This window comes from Falco peregrinus, chromosome 11 (assembly GCF_023634155.1).
Source record: "Falco peregrinus isolate bFalPer1 chromosome 11, bFalPer1.pri, whole genome shotgun sequence".
Taxonomy (NCBI): Eukaryota; Metazoa; Chordata; class Aves; order Falconiformes; family Falconidae; genus Falco; species Falco peregrinus.
Genome location: NC_073731.1, coordinates 16,520,454 through 16,537,510, shown reverse-complemented (window position 1 = coordinate 16,537,510; position 17,057 = coordinate 16,520,454). Strand labels below are relative to the sequence as shown.

Here is a 17,057-nt window from a genome sequence, read left to right as displayed (position 1 = left end):
CTTTCCCCGCCGGGGAACGGAGCTGCGAAAGAAGTCCCGGCTCTTCGCGCTCTTCTCGGCAGGCCCCCCCCTCACCCCGAGCGCGCCCCCTCCTCCGCCCCCGAGCCCCCAGGCCCCGGCGCAGGAAAGGGCGAGATGGGGGAAAGAGTGGGGCTGCGCTTGTGGAACGGCATGGGGGGTGCCGGAGGAGACAGGCTGAGGGACTATTTCTCTGGGCGGAGGGGGATTTTAGAAAAAAAAATGCCGAGGAGTGCAGGGACTCCAGGAGGAGCGCGCTGATTGGTGGATTCGTACCTGCAATGCGTCACTTGGACATGCACAGTCTGGGCTGGGAAGCGGTTACCCCTCCCCCCGCCCGCAGTGCGCGAGGCCCGGCCCGGCCCGGCCCGCCCCGGGGGGGCGCCGCTGACCTGCCCCGCCGCCCGCCCCGCCGCGCTCCGCTCGCTGCCCGGCCGCCGGGCCCTGCCCCGTTCTGCTGCGCTGCCTGCGGCGGTGGCTGGCCGCGCGGCCTGCGGGCGGCGGGCGCTGCGGCGGGGCGTGCTGGGCGGGCAGGGCCGCCGCCGCAGAGGCTCGGGGGCAGCGGGGCCTCCCCCCGACAGGCCGCGGTGGGGCGCGGAGGGAGGCAGGCAGGCCCGGCTGGAGCAGGCCCTGGACCGCAGGCCTCGAAGTGGGGCCGCGGGCCGGCGTTGGCAGCGGCCTGTCTCGGTGCGTCACCCCGGGGCTTCACCGAGGTGCACCTGAGTTGCATATCCCCGGGAGCGCCTCTCCAGAACGTTTCAAGCCTTATCTCACTGTGCTCCGGAAAGCCTCACCCACAGTTACTAAACGAGACTGGCTCTGCAGCCAGAACGGTCCAGAACAATTCCCACCTGGCTCTGCACACCAGAGATGCCTTATGGCCGGTAGCATTGTTTAAAAGAACAGATTCCCCTGCTACAGACCACGTACGCCCTGGTGCCGTGCTTGCCAGGGCAAGGCCGGTGGCCAGCAATCCAGCGCTAGGATCTCGAGCCTTACCAGGGTTTCCCCTAAGATGCATTTGGGCACATCACTCCAGACAAAATTTTCAAACTTGCAAATACATTTTCAAAGGCATAAACAACTGATAATTCAACAAACAGCCACAATGCTGGCTGAGTTCAGTGAAAGCAGGCCTACCTGTCACCTCTGAAAAGCACAACACTTATTTTGGGGCCATAAATACGTTACTAAATTTTGGAGGCCCAAGTCTTGGGTTTTCTGAGCTAAGTTTGAATGCAAATTACCATATTACAATAAAAATTACCTACTTCCATATCTATTGCAAGAATTATTTAGTGGATATTTATACAGTACTTAAACAATATCTTATTAAACTTATACCTATCTACTTATCACTGCTATTACACAAACTAGAGCAACGGCACTCACTTCACACATTGAAGAGGCTTCATTCGTCTCCGGTCTTCACAGCCTTTTTGGTTTATAGGCCATATAAATAGGATGTGCTTGGGAGGGGACTGGCATGAACAAATTTTTAACAAAAATTCTGTGAGTTTTTCCCTCTGAATATTGACTGCAGTTCTCAGGGCCTGCTCTCTTTTCAGAACTAATCTCGTGTCTACCAAACTTCAGAACAAAGGGGGGTGGGGGAACCCAGAACAAGGCCTGATTTCTTACAATAATCAGAGACCCCTTCATCAAGCCCTGTGCCTCTCAGCTTCTCTACTCACTTTGTGATTGATCATAGGGAACACAGAAAACAACATGGTGTACTTAAATTTGGCCTTCAGCCTTGAAATCTGCAGTTACTGTTTTGTGATACACTAGTTTTTTTAGGCTTCCTAATATATATACACGCTTAAGTGTATTTATAGTCCACAAATCAAGCACATCTAAACTATTTTCACTTCAAACTCTTATAACATTTCTTCTCTCTGTAATATATACCTAGATGAACAAAATACTTTTCAGAGAAAGCAATAAATGCCAAGATTATTGTTATGCACACCTCCTCATACCTCTGAGATGTGAAATAGGAGCAAATCCCCACCTATGGTCACACTATGCTCGACGTGGATTCATGAGGCATCAAGATGGCTTCAAGCAGTTTTACTCCTCCCTGTGCCCCTTTGAATCAGTTTTAGGGATTGCTCTGACGTTCCCAACTTCTTTACAGTTCCAGAGGCGTGAATCACTGCAGACAAGTTCTTGACTTCATCATCTGCTCTAGATTTGGGATAGAAGTGGCATAGCACCGCTCAGGGTGCATGTATGTCGCACGCCCAGATCTGGAGCAGAGCAGAGCACTGGTGCATCTGTGTGGAGCAAAACCATCTCCTGCGGAGACATTAGCTTAAGCCCTGGCATTGAAATGCTCACGTGTGCGTGGTGCTGGGCCTGGTTTACTGAGCCCTTTCCTTGGCGTCTGTCCTTTATCTTCACAGTGGCTCAGAGAGGCAAAGCATCGTGACACCCAGCTTCACGCATGGGCGGGTTACTCAGGTGCCAAGGCTCAAGGAATCGGTTGAGGTTAGGTATGTCAACATTTCTGTGAAGCAGGTCCTGAGAGATTTGATGAGAAGTATATGGAAGGGCTGTACCGAGAACTGCATGTTCTGTCCGAGTCCTGTTCCTGGAGTTTGCCACTGCCGGTCTCAGGAGCACAGAGGCTGTAGGAAACATAAGGCCCACAGCATAAATAAAATGTAGGCTCTTTAATTATGGCTTAAGGGTCTGCTGAGGAGCAGGGACTTGAATGCAAGAATTTCAGGTCCCAGAGAACCTGGCCACCGACCACCATACTGTTTATTTCTGTATACGTCCATTAAAGTATTGAGTATCTGTAATTTATCAAATTCTCTTTTTAGTTAGGTTCAGTTTTCTCTGAAGGTAGAAGAACTGGTCATTCAGAGCAGCCTTTCTCTGCCGTGTGTTTCTTAAGCCCCCTGGTTCCTTGATCTCTTTCTCTCCCCTTTCTCTGTTCTTATGTGTCTCCTTTTTTTCCATCTGCGTTTTCCTCCAGCAGCACCCATTTCCTGTGGGTTTCATCACCACCCCCACCCTGCTTCCATCTGTTGAGGAGATCAGCCACCAAGTTAACTTGCAATTACACTACCAGTGAAATTACACCAACACTTAACAGCGGCATTACTAAGCATTAAAGCAAACGCCCCAGTGACATTGATGGGAGAGGGGGGAATTCATCCCCCTTGCAAAGAGGTTGTTAGCAACCTCAGGTAAGTAAAACAACAGCTCCTCAGGTATATTGAGGCCAGGATCCACTCTCGGTAGCCTACAGAGGCAGAATTGCTTTCCAGCAGCCTAGCTGACACTCTCTGCAGCCTGCATGTGCGGTGAGAGGCAGGGAAATACATCAACTGACCGGCCGCAGCTGCGGGCTGCGACTCTGACACCTCTGACAGAGCAATAATGGGAATTGACTGTAATTTCTCTGTTGCAATGGCCCAGTATAGCTCTACCAACTCAGACTTTTTAACGTGATAATTTCTCTCTCTTGTATGTAATTTAATATATCTGTCAATGTTTCTGCACTGTGCTTTTTTTTCCTTTTTCAACCCCCCCCCCCCCCCCCCCCCCCCCCGCAGGAATACAGTCATATAGAAGTCCAGTTTCAGGATGGGGACAACAAATTAGAAAAGTAATTTGAGTTACAATGTTAGATGAGCTGTATATGCCAGCAATTTTCACAGTTACTGTACGTGGTATATTGAATATTGTGCAAAGTCAATTTATTCTATCATTTTAATAATACTTTAATGGATCGTGTGGACTGATGTATACAGAGCACTGTGCAATGCTATAAAACGCTATAGCTGCCTCCTCAAGTTTTGCTATGTCATTGCTGTGCAGATTATAGTAATAATTTGAACAACCTAATTAGAAATTAATTGCAATTTTTCTAAGTGAGTTTCTGCAGTAAGAAGAAAAAAGTTCTTTACTTACATCAAGTACTAAAACTTAGCATTTAACTAACTGCTACATACCAAAGGAGAATAGTTCTTGGCTGGTTTTGCATAATGGGTATAATTTTTTACCGTTCTGTCTGTAACAGAGAACCTACCACCTGAGAAAGGTGTTCCAACTTTATGGGGATAAAACTAGGGTGTAAATCAATATTTAGCCACTCAAAGGTACTTGGAAGGCCCATTCCACCCTCAGCAAGGAAAAACTTCGCTGTGCAAAATTTTAAGGTACTAAATGAGACATCTCCATTTCTGGTATCCTGAGGGCATCTATTGATCAAACAACCCAGAATGCTGAGAACTGGGAGGAATTGGGGTGACTGCTCATCCAGCTACCCTTCCCTCACCTGGATGGCAGCAGTGGTTAGGAAAAAAAATTGAGGTTTGTTGACTGTCGGAAGACACTGCCTCTAATATAAACATGGTTGTGGGAATAGCTGCGCTTTTTGCTTGCGTGTTGAAAGCTTTGCCCTGTCCTTTGTGTGTCATCCCTGAAGCACTCACACCTGGACTGCATCCAGTGCCCATAATTCACTGGGATGGCACTTCTTCCCCTACGCAATAGGACAGGGGATTCCTCCCACCCCTTTGGTTTCTGTAGGAAGTGCACAGACGAGAGCGCTACATGGTCTGAGTCCCAGGTAGAAGGGACTGCAAATGCTTTCAGAATATTATGTTACATAGCTGTGTCAATGCTGGAAGTGATACGGGCATGTCCAAATTAGCATTTAAGTAACTCAGATATGGATAGCAAGGCAGGTCTAGCAGTGTGGTGCTCAACACAAACTGCCAGAGCCACTCAAGAAGCCATTCAGCTTCGCAGTTAGCAGATGTAGAGCTCTGTTGTGGGGATTACACGGCTCCCCTACTCAAGGCTCGGTGTTGTAAAGCTGATTCAGGTGACCTAAAGCTGAGTCTTTTAACTGCATTGGGACCATTCACTAAAATGAAACAACATGGGAGAGCCCACAAAAGTAGATAGGTGCACTCACATAAAACAGAGAAGCTGGAGGAAGATGCGATATCTAATCATAGGCTCTAGACTAGGATTAAGAGTAGAAAGCCAGTGGGGCTCACACTCTTTTCTTCTGCCTTTTTTTCCCCCGTTGTTGTTGTTTTAAATTGATAAACAACTGCTTCCATTTTATGCTGATTTCTGATGGCACATTGTCCGTAAACCTGCAGTATTTTCTGGACTCCAATGAGGAAAACATAGCTCTAGGTCTTCATCTCACCAGCATATCATTCTGGAAAGATGAGAAAAAGGTACCTGGGCAGAGGCAGTAGAAGATCCCCTTTCTAAACCATGTTCTTAAAGTGTGAGAATAGGTGGCCTTCAACACTAACTATGAGCAAGATCTTGCTTTTTCTGCGTTTCTTTTTCTCAAATACCTTAATAAGAAGGAAAGCATAAAACCCATATTTGCTCCAAGATAACAGAAATCCCACAGCCATCATCTATAGTAAAGTACAGTCCTGTTTTTTAGGGACTGGCAATAATAACAGAACACTTACAAGAAGCAGCATAAAGTCCAGGAAATTGCAGAATGTATTCCAATGACATCAGATTCTGCAAAGGCTTCTTTTTCTTTCCTTTGATGAGCTATAAGAGAAAGAGAAGGTCTTCAAGAGTCACCTGCACTTCCACACATGGACCAGAAGCCTTCGTCCATGGGAACTGCCACACGATTATTATCGCCATGGCACTTACAGCTGCACTGCATGAGTCACAAGCCGTTCGAATTGCATCCTGCATGTCTGTGGACATGGTAATAAACCTCAGTCTTGAATGGAGACTCTCTTCAGTTTGATAAATACGAGCAAGAAAGTACTTGCAAATGTGCAGTGGCTAGGATTTTGCCATTTTCAGTGGGAAAACACATATAAAATATGCTTATTCACCAACCAGACTTTACCATTGCTATAGAGTGGTTTCAGTTTGCCTGAAGCCAAGCCCACAAAATATGAAGTGAAGGAGGAGTATAATGGAATTAATAAACTTGACAAAATGCATCCGAGCAACTGTTTAAACTTTCCCTCATGTGGAGATCTGGGAAGACGGTGGTCAAGGAAGAACTTGGCAGTTTTCCATTTTGATGGGAAGAGATGGCTAGAAGAAAAATATGCTTTTCCAGGTCTGAAGACAGTTTTGGTTGCTTTTTGCATGGCGGGTTTTCATCCTAACATATTTTTTCTGTATCAGCAAACAAAAATAACAGAATAATAGCTAACTCCTATTAAAAAATTACCGGAGGAGGCAAAGCAGTGCTTATAATAGAGTTACTGCTGCAACCTAAATCAGGGCATAGTGCCAAATACCTCTATGATGAAAAATAAATCAATGTAATGATGCTTTCCCATTACCTTTTTTGGGGGGAATGAAATGTCACAAAATATTTTGCACACTTCCTACTGGGAACCAGGGCATACAGGACTGATTTGCAACAGAAGGCTAAAAGATTTTGTTCAAAATCAGTGCAGGTAGACAGACAGCTGCTGGAACTGAAGGTTAAAGTATGTTTTAATTTTCTAATGACAGCAAAGGATGAAGCATTTACTGACTATAAAATTTCAAATGTATAGAACCTGAATAGACTAAACATAGTTTATCTACTTCCCTTTTTCACCCAAATAGACACTGTTTCACCTAAACTGAAACTGCTCTGGAAATTCAAACCATGTCATTTAGTCTTGTGCTGTAAGGTCCTGCACATTTAAAGTGATTTTTGTCTACATACTGACAGTTGAAGAACCCCGCCTCTGGTGAAGCTGTAGGCATTTCACAGGCTTTCTTTCAGCAGGTCACATCCCGAGCATCTTGTTCAGTTTTTTCCTCTATCTGTACTCAGGCATGCTTTCAGAGGAGTTTATCCACATAAGGGCTGACTAAACACTGAGCAAACAGTTCAGAATTTGGCTGTCTTTTATAAATAATGATTCAAAGGTTTGATTTAGCTACAAATGAGCCTGAGCCACAAAAATTGCATCTGGCTCCTAACTGTGTCAACTCCCATGGCAGAGATTTTTTTTCCCAGCCAAAGCTTGGCCTGAAAGTTCATGCAGAAAGACAAACTGTGAATCAGAAGCCTGTATCAGTGCTCCGGGTGAAGTGCGTACCAAGATAGCCTGCAGCCACATGCCAGCTTGCCATTGACCTTTTATCTGCATAAATAGTCGTGACCTTTGGGCTGCTCAAGTTAGTGCTAGCTGCTTGAGCAGTCAAGTATCACAGCCCTGTTCTGCTCAGGCCGCATCTCTTTGCCATTAACTGCTCACACCATCTCCTTCGCTGAGCGATGGAGGTAGGCGAGGGCACCGGGCAGCTTTCTTACCTTTGCGGACATCCTCTGCCTTGGAGGAGATCCACCACTGGCTGGGTAAGACCATATGAAAGCCTCACTACATCGACTGAGCAACACAGAGAAGACTGAGTGAAGGAGCTGACAATCCGCCTTTAGACTGACACTTCTCTATAGGGCACAACAATCCATCTTCACTCTTGCTTTAATTTATCGTCCCCTCTCATTATCTTTCATTACGTTTAAAGCAATTCCTAAAAGAGTTTTAAAATCAAAAGAAATAAATTGTTACCAAAATAGTTATTCTTCTGCTAAGTGAGTTGTTTTGCTTTAAAACTGTAGATCACTAAGCCACAGATCTCTTTAAAATATAATCTACTTTTATTCAGTAGATTGTATGCTGTATAAGGTTTAATGCCCATTATTTTCTTAATAGACTAGAGCTAGCGTGCTCTGTCATGTAAATAAACATTTAGTCCTATTTCAAAATGCATCATAACATAAATACATAAAACAGCAGTTTTAGTTATTTTTGGAAATAGGTATTTGCACAGGTGTACAAGCACATTTTTTTCTAATTGTTTAGAAGAGATCCTTTGGTTGCTTAAATGACAATATTGGCAAGACCAGGGGTGGGGTGGGTGGGGAGTGGGAGGTGTGGGATACTTTTAAGGATAATAAAGCAGGAAAAAAGCACAAACATTTTCAAGGTTCTCAAAGATGATGGTGGCACAGACACATTTCAAAGGGAGATTACTATCCTTGAAATTTGCTCCAAAGCTTTTTTTTCTGATTTCCTTTAACGAGAGCTTTTTCTCTATGGCTGTTGCAGTCATAGGATAGCAGATGTCAAATATATTTTTCAACCTGATGTACATTGTCTGCACAATGCTTTAAAAATTCATTTGACTCCTATTATACGTTCTGAACACATTTTTAATTGCACCAAGGAAAACTGTTAGGCTAGTAGTGAGATACCTAGTCACTAATACCTGCATTTTTAAAACTAAATTTGAGGGAGCCATCCCGCAAGTAAGAGCGGGAGCTGCGTGCTGAAGCACATGCCTGCTGCCTTTGGCAGATGTGTTGGAAGGGAGCTCATTATCCTGCTGCATCAGGCCCTTCGGCTCTGCACCAATATCAAACCCATAGCAGCTGGGGTGAGCTGAATTTCACCTCATGTTTCAGGAATATCTGCTCACTGGAAGGGCTGCAATGCCACCCATATGGTCCTTGGTCAACCACCCAAAAAGCAAGCATCCTGCCTCCCTCCCAGGAAGATGATCTGGACAAGGGCCATGAGCTCTGGGAACAAGTCAGGAGGGTGCAAGACCTGCAGACATGTCTTCATGCTGTGCAGTTGGAGTGGGTGCAAGAGAGGATAAGGGCTCCTTGCTCCTATTTCTGTGAGTCGTTGCACAGAAACAAGACCCTATGACTCTCAAAGTCCATTTGCCAAATTACGGCATCTCCCTCTGTAGTTACAGCTAAGCAAGGGCATTTATGTTTCACCAGAGAAGCAAATGAAGCGAGGGCTGGTCTACAGCCTTCTCCGCTGCAGCCACTAAGCACCTTAGGCACAAGCTGTTACAGTTGCAGAGAGGAAAAAATGTGGGTTACCCTTGCTGAAACATTGGCAGTACGCGACTGTTTACAACTGGAATTCTTGCTGCCTGCTTTTACCAATGACAACTTAGGACAGGAATAGGAAACTTCACATGATGATGAGGTCAACTTTTTTCACTTGTCCAGTGCCCCCAGATGAGCACAAAGCCGCTGAAGTGAAGATTTATGATTGCTTGCAAAAAATTGAGCTTGAGCCATGGTTTTTAGCTGGCTCTTTTGTGTTATCTTTTATAGCACTTCCAACAGCATACTCATTTGAAACTTTTAAAAGCAATTTTGTTTGCTTTCATTTGTTTATCATTTCAGCTCTCCCCCGTTGATTATCTGTGGCCATACCAGCAGCAATTTTAACTTGACCCATTCTCAAGTAAACGGAGAAGGCAACACATGTGTTTGCAAAGCATGTTTAATTTCTGTCTTTCATCTGTGAAAATATTAAATCTATTGAGCTACATAAATAAGTAATTCACTTACAAACCTGTCAAACTGATAGTAATTTCTTCCCCTCGGAGTTTACAGCTCTGAGGTATCCCTTCTCATGGTTTAATTTCCTTTTGTGTACCTGGAGACAAAACCATTCAGCTAGACACCTTTCACCTGTAGTAGAGGAAGGGCTGCTCAGTTGCTATTCTCCTTTGCCCCCATTCCACTATATACAGTGTATGTAAATGTGCAAAAAAATGTGGAGTGGGAATAAAACAACCAGTATGCATGTCGCTTCTGTTGCGGTGCTTTATGCATGTGAAGTAGATTCCTGCTTGGCCTTCTGGTTTGGATAACAGCCCTGTAAAATCATTTCTACCAAGAGACTAGGGATCTGTTTCTGTTCCCATGCAAATGAAATTAGTGGAATTATATAAGCATAAAATCAGGGGCAAATGAGAGGAAACTCGTTCGCTCTTTTGTGCTTTTATGGAGTTGGGCTCCTTAAACATGAACAAGATGATTCTCTCGTAAGGGATGGAAAGCGTGTCATCAGGTACCTGGCCCCAGGAGGACTATGCACACAGATAGCTGGGTGTCAAAGGGTGGTTTGAAACAAAATAAACTTCCCAAACCAGGAAGACCTTAGGACTAAGCAAAAGGAAACACTAAGCGCAGGGGGTCTACATGAAGTTCGATCCCCTCACCACCTTGTCCAGGTGCTTATATCAAAACTGTAGGGAAGGATCTCCTTATAGCCAGGGATCCTTTCCTAAAAATAATTGTGCAGGACCTCTCTTTGGCATGCTTTCCCTCAAAACCAGCTCCAGCACCATTTCAGGCTGTGTGCTGTGCTGGTACTGGACTTAAAGCTCTTTATCTGTGGGAATTCTCCTCCCTCCACCATTAGCTGCATATGTAAAACCCTGCATAAGCCATTGTTGTCTCTGGGATCTGGGGGTGGAGAGAGGAATGGAAGAAATCTTGTAGCAGAATATATTTAGCTTCCATCTCTTCCAGGATGCTCCTTCACACCTCTCAGTTAAGTGTATCCAGCCCTGTACCGAGCTGTGGAAATGCAGCAGAACCAGCAGAGCTTTCTGCCTTGGTGAAGGGGCCCTGATTTATACTTCAATAAAGCAGTCTCAGTACTGAAAGCGTATAAGGGACATCCCGCCCCACTCAAGTTATTTTGACAAAAGACATTTTAAACACAGTCCATGGGAGAGAAGCTAAGTTAGTTCCTAATACTATTCAGCTATACTAAAAGGAAAGCAAAATGTTATGGGTGTGCAGAAAGCAGAAATTGTAGCAAGATTATTGGCCGAAAGGGCAGAATTCACGTTTAATAACCTGCCTTATGTTTGATCTTTACTGGTTTTCACTTAAGAAGACTGCAAAACGCATTACTTGTCCTTAAGGAGTGCTACTGTGCACAGGGAGTAACCAGCTCGTGGTTATCTGCTGTGACCAAAACGCTGACATTTTGAAATGGACATTATTCATTGCAACCGCTTTGACTGAGGCCATTTCATATGGAAACAATTAGGAGGCAAAAAGCATATCATAACAAAGGAATGAGAAGAAAGATCAGGAAACACAAGCAGATTGGATCATTCTCTAAAAATGGATACAGTATTTACTGTTAGCAATTATAATAAATCTAAGACTTGAATTACCACAGGAGAGCAGACATGACTCCGAGTTGTAGATTTTCTTATGCAATCTAAGAGGAAACGGTCCAGATTAATGATGAATGTAAAATTTAGGTCCAGGGTAGAAGAAAGTGTAATAACTTATTTCATATGTGTGCAGAATGGAGAGTCTGAAAAGAATGCATTTAAAAAGTGGTCACAATAGGAAACTACAGAGAAATAAAAAGCAAATAGGAAATCAAAAACATATCGTCGGCGTGCATTTCCTTCAAGGCAAGGGAAAATGTAAATGTACGTTGAAGAGCACTCACAGAGATTTGCACATCTTCTTGGGACCAATCCAAATGCAACTGGAAACAACAAAAGCTGTAGAACAAAATCCATTTCTAAGAGGTGTGTACTCTTACAGGCAGGAAATACCTGGGGGGAGGGTTTTTCCCCCCCCTGCTATCAAAGAATGAGTGAGCTAATTACTGGAAAGCATATATTGTAATAAAGAATTCTGAAACACCATTTAATACTTGTCTGGTTGAGTAATTAAATGAATAGAATATCAGCACTAAGCAATATGACATAGATGAGACACTGTTAGCCATACACAGCTGGGAGCCAGGATGCCCATATCCCTCAGTTCCTAAAATAGTCATCTGTATTTGCAGGAAAGTTTGGAAAGCACTTCCAGTAGCTACCAATACTTGGTCTCCTAGTGCCGTAACTACCATGCCTCTGTTCTGTACACACGCTCACACACAGAATTCCAGTATGTCCTGAAACTTGAGTGAATTGAACTTAAATTTGCACCGTTAGGCAACAGCAAACCGCCATCTGACTCCTCCCTCCTGACCACTGTCTAGGAGATGAATTTCTATTGCCACTGAAAACAATTTTGAGTTTTATGACTGACCTCACTGGAGCCAGGATTTGGCTTAATGTCTTGATGTAAGCAGCTAATGGTTCTTCTGACAATAGCTCAGAGCTGGTGTAGGTCAGAGCAGAAATACTGAATGCCTTGCAACTGGGTGAACATCCCATTCATGCTATTGGCTTACCTGGCAAAGGGGATATCAGATTCGATGCCTCCATTCCTGTGCAAATGCCCTGCTTTCCATCTTAAATAACAGTAATGCCTAAGTGGAAGGCATCTCACTTCTTCAGGAAGCTGAGAACGGTGCAAATGCCCACTAAAACTGGCCAACGTATATAGAGCAGATAGATGGGTGAAGGAGCGCCTGAACCTCTGAATGGGGCACTACCGACCTGGCATAGTGCCTGTGCTGGAATCCTGCATCATCCTGACCTCCCTCTGCTCCCCCTGCACCTCCACAACCCTCACAACGTGCCATGTGCCGCAACCTGTCTGAAGCTAGAAGAGCTTCAGAAAGCTGTGCTGCCCGTGTGGGTGGTATTTGCCAACAGCACGCTCCCTCCGGCTGCTTCTCCCTTTCTGGAGCATCACTCGGAGGCAGCTTGCATGCCTCCCGCACCTCCCACCGCTCATCCCGGGCCACTGGCTTTGATGACTCAGGACAACTGCTAAGGCTGCCAGCTGGAAACCCATGCGATTTCCAGTCCTTCTCCAACTTTGGGAAATGCTTTTGCCTAAGCAGTAGCAAAGTGGAGCATGGCAGGAGGCGGGTGGTTGGGAGAAGGGGTAGCTCCACACGGGATGTGAGCTTCATCCATCTACTGGCTGGCTGCAGAAAGCAGCGGTTCCAGAACAAGTAATCCTGGGTGCCACTGGCATTTTAGAAAGAGCTACACATTTGACATAGTTTCTCCAGAAGATCCCTTTAAATAGTAAAACTTTCACACATTTGTATTCAGAGCTCTTACAATTTTATTTTTAAAGGGAATGTAGGTGTTCCCGAACAGTGGGTGTGAGACTGACAGCACTAGACCAGAGCTCTCCATTTGCAGAATAACTGCTGCATTGACTACTATACTGCAAACTCCGGTAATGCAAATACCAAGGATTGGGTCTCCCCATCCCTGCGCTTATTTTGCCTTTGTCCTCGCAGCTGAAGCTGCCCCAAGGGGAACTAGCAGCTATGATGGCCCATGCATGTGTGTACACGCACATGAGTGTTCAAACATTTGCTAGAACAGACACAAGATTATCAAGCCTTCCAGACAGTGATTACTTTTAAGCTTTAGCAGTGTATTTGAATTTTGCACTCCATTGCCACAGAAGTAGCTTTTCACATGAATTCATGAGTTTTCTGACATATCCTTAAGCAACATGCTTGGGTCTATTTTTTCTTTATTTGCTGACTTTTTGTTGTTAAAAATAAACAGATTAAACTCAGATACTTGTACACAACTTTGGAAATATCAAAGGTTCTTACCAGGTTTCCAAGGACTTGGAAGACAACTGAAAGCACTCATTCTGATCTCTTAAAGAAAATACCCTGAAGTACATGATTTTCCATAGCTGGGGTAGCTTATGCCTCTAAGCATCATTTAATAGGTGACTGCAGATGAGAGCAGTCACGCTGGCCTTCCAACCCTTTCTCCCACTCCAGCCCACTCAGAAACGCCTTCTGAAAAAAACCTAAATGGCAGAATCCCTCTGAACATTTAAACTGCCTCTTTTTACTCCTCACCTGTTCCTTGAGCCATCTATTCTGCACACGATAAGGTCGGGATTGGTGCCAACACAGTGTAGAAACTTTCTCTTTCTTGAGGCACGAATATCACTAAATTAAGTTCCTACATTTTCCTCCAAGACTACAGGCATGCAGTTTCCTTCCAGCTCTTTCTCCAGATCTTCCAGTCCTCACATGTTAATGTGCTTTGACTTTTAGTTAGTTATTAGGAAGAATTCTTCTTTAGACTATATTTTATTTCTTTGCTTCCTTTGAATAATTTAGAGTCAAATGATAATTTTTTCTCACTGGCTCTAGTTTTGTGCAGAGAGAAGCAAAATTCTTGTCATTTTTGTCTCCCCCCTCCAGCTAATTGGAGTGGTTTTGTTAATGTGCTATGCTTGTACGCTCAGCCCTCTGCTAACAGTCTTAACAGTTTTTTCCTCGCACATTCAGCAGGCAAACCCAGAGGTGGACCAAAGTGTCATGCCAGTGCTGGATGCTAGAGAAAACATAGACAGGAGCTGCTTGACACAGAGTCAAGCTGGCATCTGCCAGCCAGATTACAGGCGGCTGTGGTCAGACAACAACTGGAAGAAACCGGTGCCTTGGATCTGCCTTTGCACACTCCACCTGGGAAAACTGATTTCTGAAGTTTGTCTGCTTTCATAGTGCTAGAAATTTCTGTTATGCAGACAGAAATTCTGTTATAAAAGGAGTATAAATGCTCTTAGGCAAACAGATCAGGCCCAAGCCTCTAACTAACTGCAAGCCCAAAGACTAGATTCAGGATGATCTGAGATCTGCCCCTGCAGAGAAACTGTACACAGAACAGCAATACAGCCTCTTGCTGTGAGGTCATCTAAGGCTCCTTGTACGTTTTCCTGATTTTATGGTGGGATCTTTTGTAATAAGTTTCAGCCCTGCCTTCCTTCTGTTAATTTTTTTTAAAAGTCCTTTTGCAGCAGTCAGTTCGCTGAAGCACCATTTTCTTTCCTTTGAATTGACTGAGAATCTGGGTTAAAGTGACTGACTGATGTAACAACAAAGGAGCGATTGTCATCCGGTCCAAAAGCTTTGATATGCTGTTGGTTATAAAATGCACTTGGACAGCCCAAGTTCTGTGCCAGATTAATATTTGATGTCATTGGACTTGACTGGCTGTAACCGAACGAGCTGGGGCCATTGTTGGGAAGATGGCCATCTCCCTTTCATGGGGAAGTTAGGGCTCATAGAAGCTGACAGCCTGACAGGCCGATCTTCCATTTACCCATAAGCACCCGTGGGTGGGAGCAATGACAATGCACGTTTCCCCATATTTAATCACCGATTCTCTTTGCAAGCCCAAGGTATCGTGTGTACTTTCTATTATCAGCAACAACTTTTCTTCTTCCAGCAGTTTAGAGGGTATCAATGCATGGCTCCTCTTGATAGTAGCTACTCCCTCCTTCTCTCTCTTCCCTCCCCAGCCAGTGGGCTGCAGTGATAGCCCACTGTCATTAGGCAAGAAAGACGATGGCACCTGTACCACTCTGCCTGAGACTCCTCTGCTCATTCAGTAACAGCAGGCACTATTTAATCATGGTCACAGTCAGTGACCTGTACACCAGGTAAAGGAAAGGTGGAAGGGTGCATGTCCAGTTGGTGAAACAGCCCGAAATCAGACTCTGTGGAGAGGACCCCACGCTTGGACCCACTCCCAGCATCAGCCTTTCAACACTAGGAAGATTCTGGCTGGATGCCTTGCAGTACTCTGCTGGGAATCACATAGTGCTAAGGGAGTACAGGGAGAGTCACACCAGAGGACAGAATTTTTCCCAAATAGCATTCATACATCTGCTGCCATTCTTTATTAAAAGTCATTAAACACCACCTAGGATGCAGACGTTTAACTCTGGCTCTAACTACATATGTGTGAGGTCCTCCTACATAGTCCATGCAGCTATGCTCAGAAGTCCTAAACTCTCTCACATAAGGAGGAAACAATTTTGGGCTGCATCATCAACACTGTCCTAAATGGCTCTGGTTTGTTTGCCTGCTGATCCTTTGTCTTAACTTATCCAAAATATCTCTAGGCTAATCACATGCCAGTGACACTTCATTTAAAAAACAGCAAAAAAAAAAAAGGAAGTTAGTGTTGTGGCACATAGATATTAAAAAAAATAAATCAAATAAAACTTGGCATTGTAAATGGAAATCAATGGACTGCAAAATTGTATTTGTTCTAGCTGGCTAGAGTACTTGCCGAGTTCCAAGCTGTTTGTCCCTTTCTGAAGAGAGACGGGGTCTGCTCCATTTGTACTGTAACTGCAAGGCTGTTGTGAAATAAAACTTGGATCTTTCCACCTTCAAAACAGTTTATGCATACCAGAAAAAAATTAATCTCACAATATCCCATGAGACACAAATCCTAGCCCTCGTTTACAGAGAGAATGAAGGTAGAGTGGATATTTTGTCTGAAGCCATGAAGCAAGTCTCTGTTAGAGGTGAAATGTTTGGCTCCTGGACTTATGCTGAGAAATTCTGACTATGTCCCTCTTAAAATTCTTTCAGTATCTACAAACTGCAGGCAGCATAGTGTCTGAATAATAATAATTAACAATAAAGCACTGTAGTGGATAGGGAGTATACAGTTGCCCTGTGATTCCATGTGGCACCTGGCTAGCTGTAACTTTCAGGCTCAAGACGCTTGAAGATGTCACAGGGACCAGTGTTGCCTCTCATCTGCACTACACTCAACTCTGCTGCTTTTCTGCAAATATGATTCTTGATCTTTTTATAGATCTTAATAAAACTATATATGACCTAAAAATCTGCTCAACTGAAATATTTACATATTACTACATGGAACACATAAAAACGTTCCCATTATGAACAGTCCATTATCACCAACATATCTACAATATCTGCTTTTTGTCTTCTTCCCCATTCTGTAATGTTGATAAAGATGATTATTCATATCACACATAGAAACTAATAGCATTTATTGCACATCCTCATTGACTCTCAGTGCATGTAATTACCATGCAAAAGCTAAACTGTTCTAAGGATTTTTATTATGCTAAATTTCATTGGTCAAAAGCTCTCCAAAATTCTTTTCCCAGGATTTTCACATGTCCATTCCTGAGAGCTTAAGTTTTATCTTAGTTTTCCAAAGACTGTGGGGTTTTAAACTCATCACCTTGAGGATGGGAAGCCAATCAACTTGCACAGGAGGTTGTTTTCAGGCTGAAGAAGGTACAACTGGACAGTAAGACTGGGAACCAGAATAAGACTTGCTAGCTCTGATGACAGCATAAGGTGAAAGCTAAAAAGAGAAGACAGGTAAGATAAGCACATCTTACTCTTTGAAGTCCGAACAGGTGATGCTTGAGGTTAGAACAATGCAGTAAAATATTATTAGGACAAAACACAAAGAACCTGGAATTTGTGACTTCTAAATCTGTGGCCTGCCAGTGCTCTGTCTGCAGGAGGAGCCTGTTCCAGCCACCAGGACTGTCCTAC

At 44.1% G+C, this 17,057-nt stretch overlaps 1 long non-coding RNA gene across 2 annotated transcripts in view; it reads right to left on the bottom strand.

Annotated features, from left to right (window-relative positions):
- Positions 1 to 331: 331 nt before the first annotated feature.
- Positions 332 to 17,057, bottom strand: part of LOC114012542 (uncharacterized) — a 65,486-nt gene continuing 48,760 nt past the window's right edge. For both annotated transcript variants that reach the window (XR_008749151.1, XR_003555073.2), the window contains exons 5-7: positions 7,298 to 16,860; positions 5,481 to 5,568; positions 332 to 2,651 (exon numbers count right to left, since the gene is read on the bottom strand). This is a non-coding gene — a long non-coding RNA (uncharacterized LOC114012542). The remainder of the gene's footprint in view (positions 2,652 to 5,480; positions 5,569 to 7,297; positions 16,861 to 17,057) is intronic.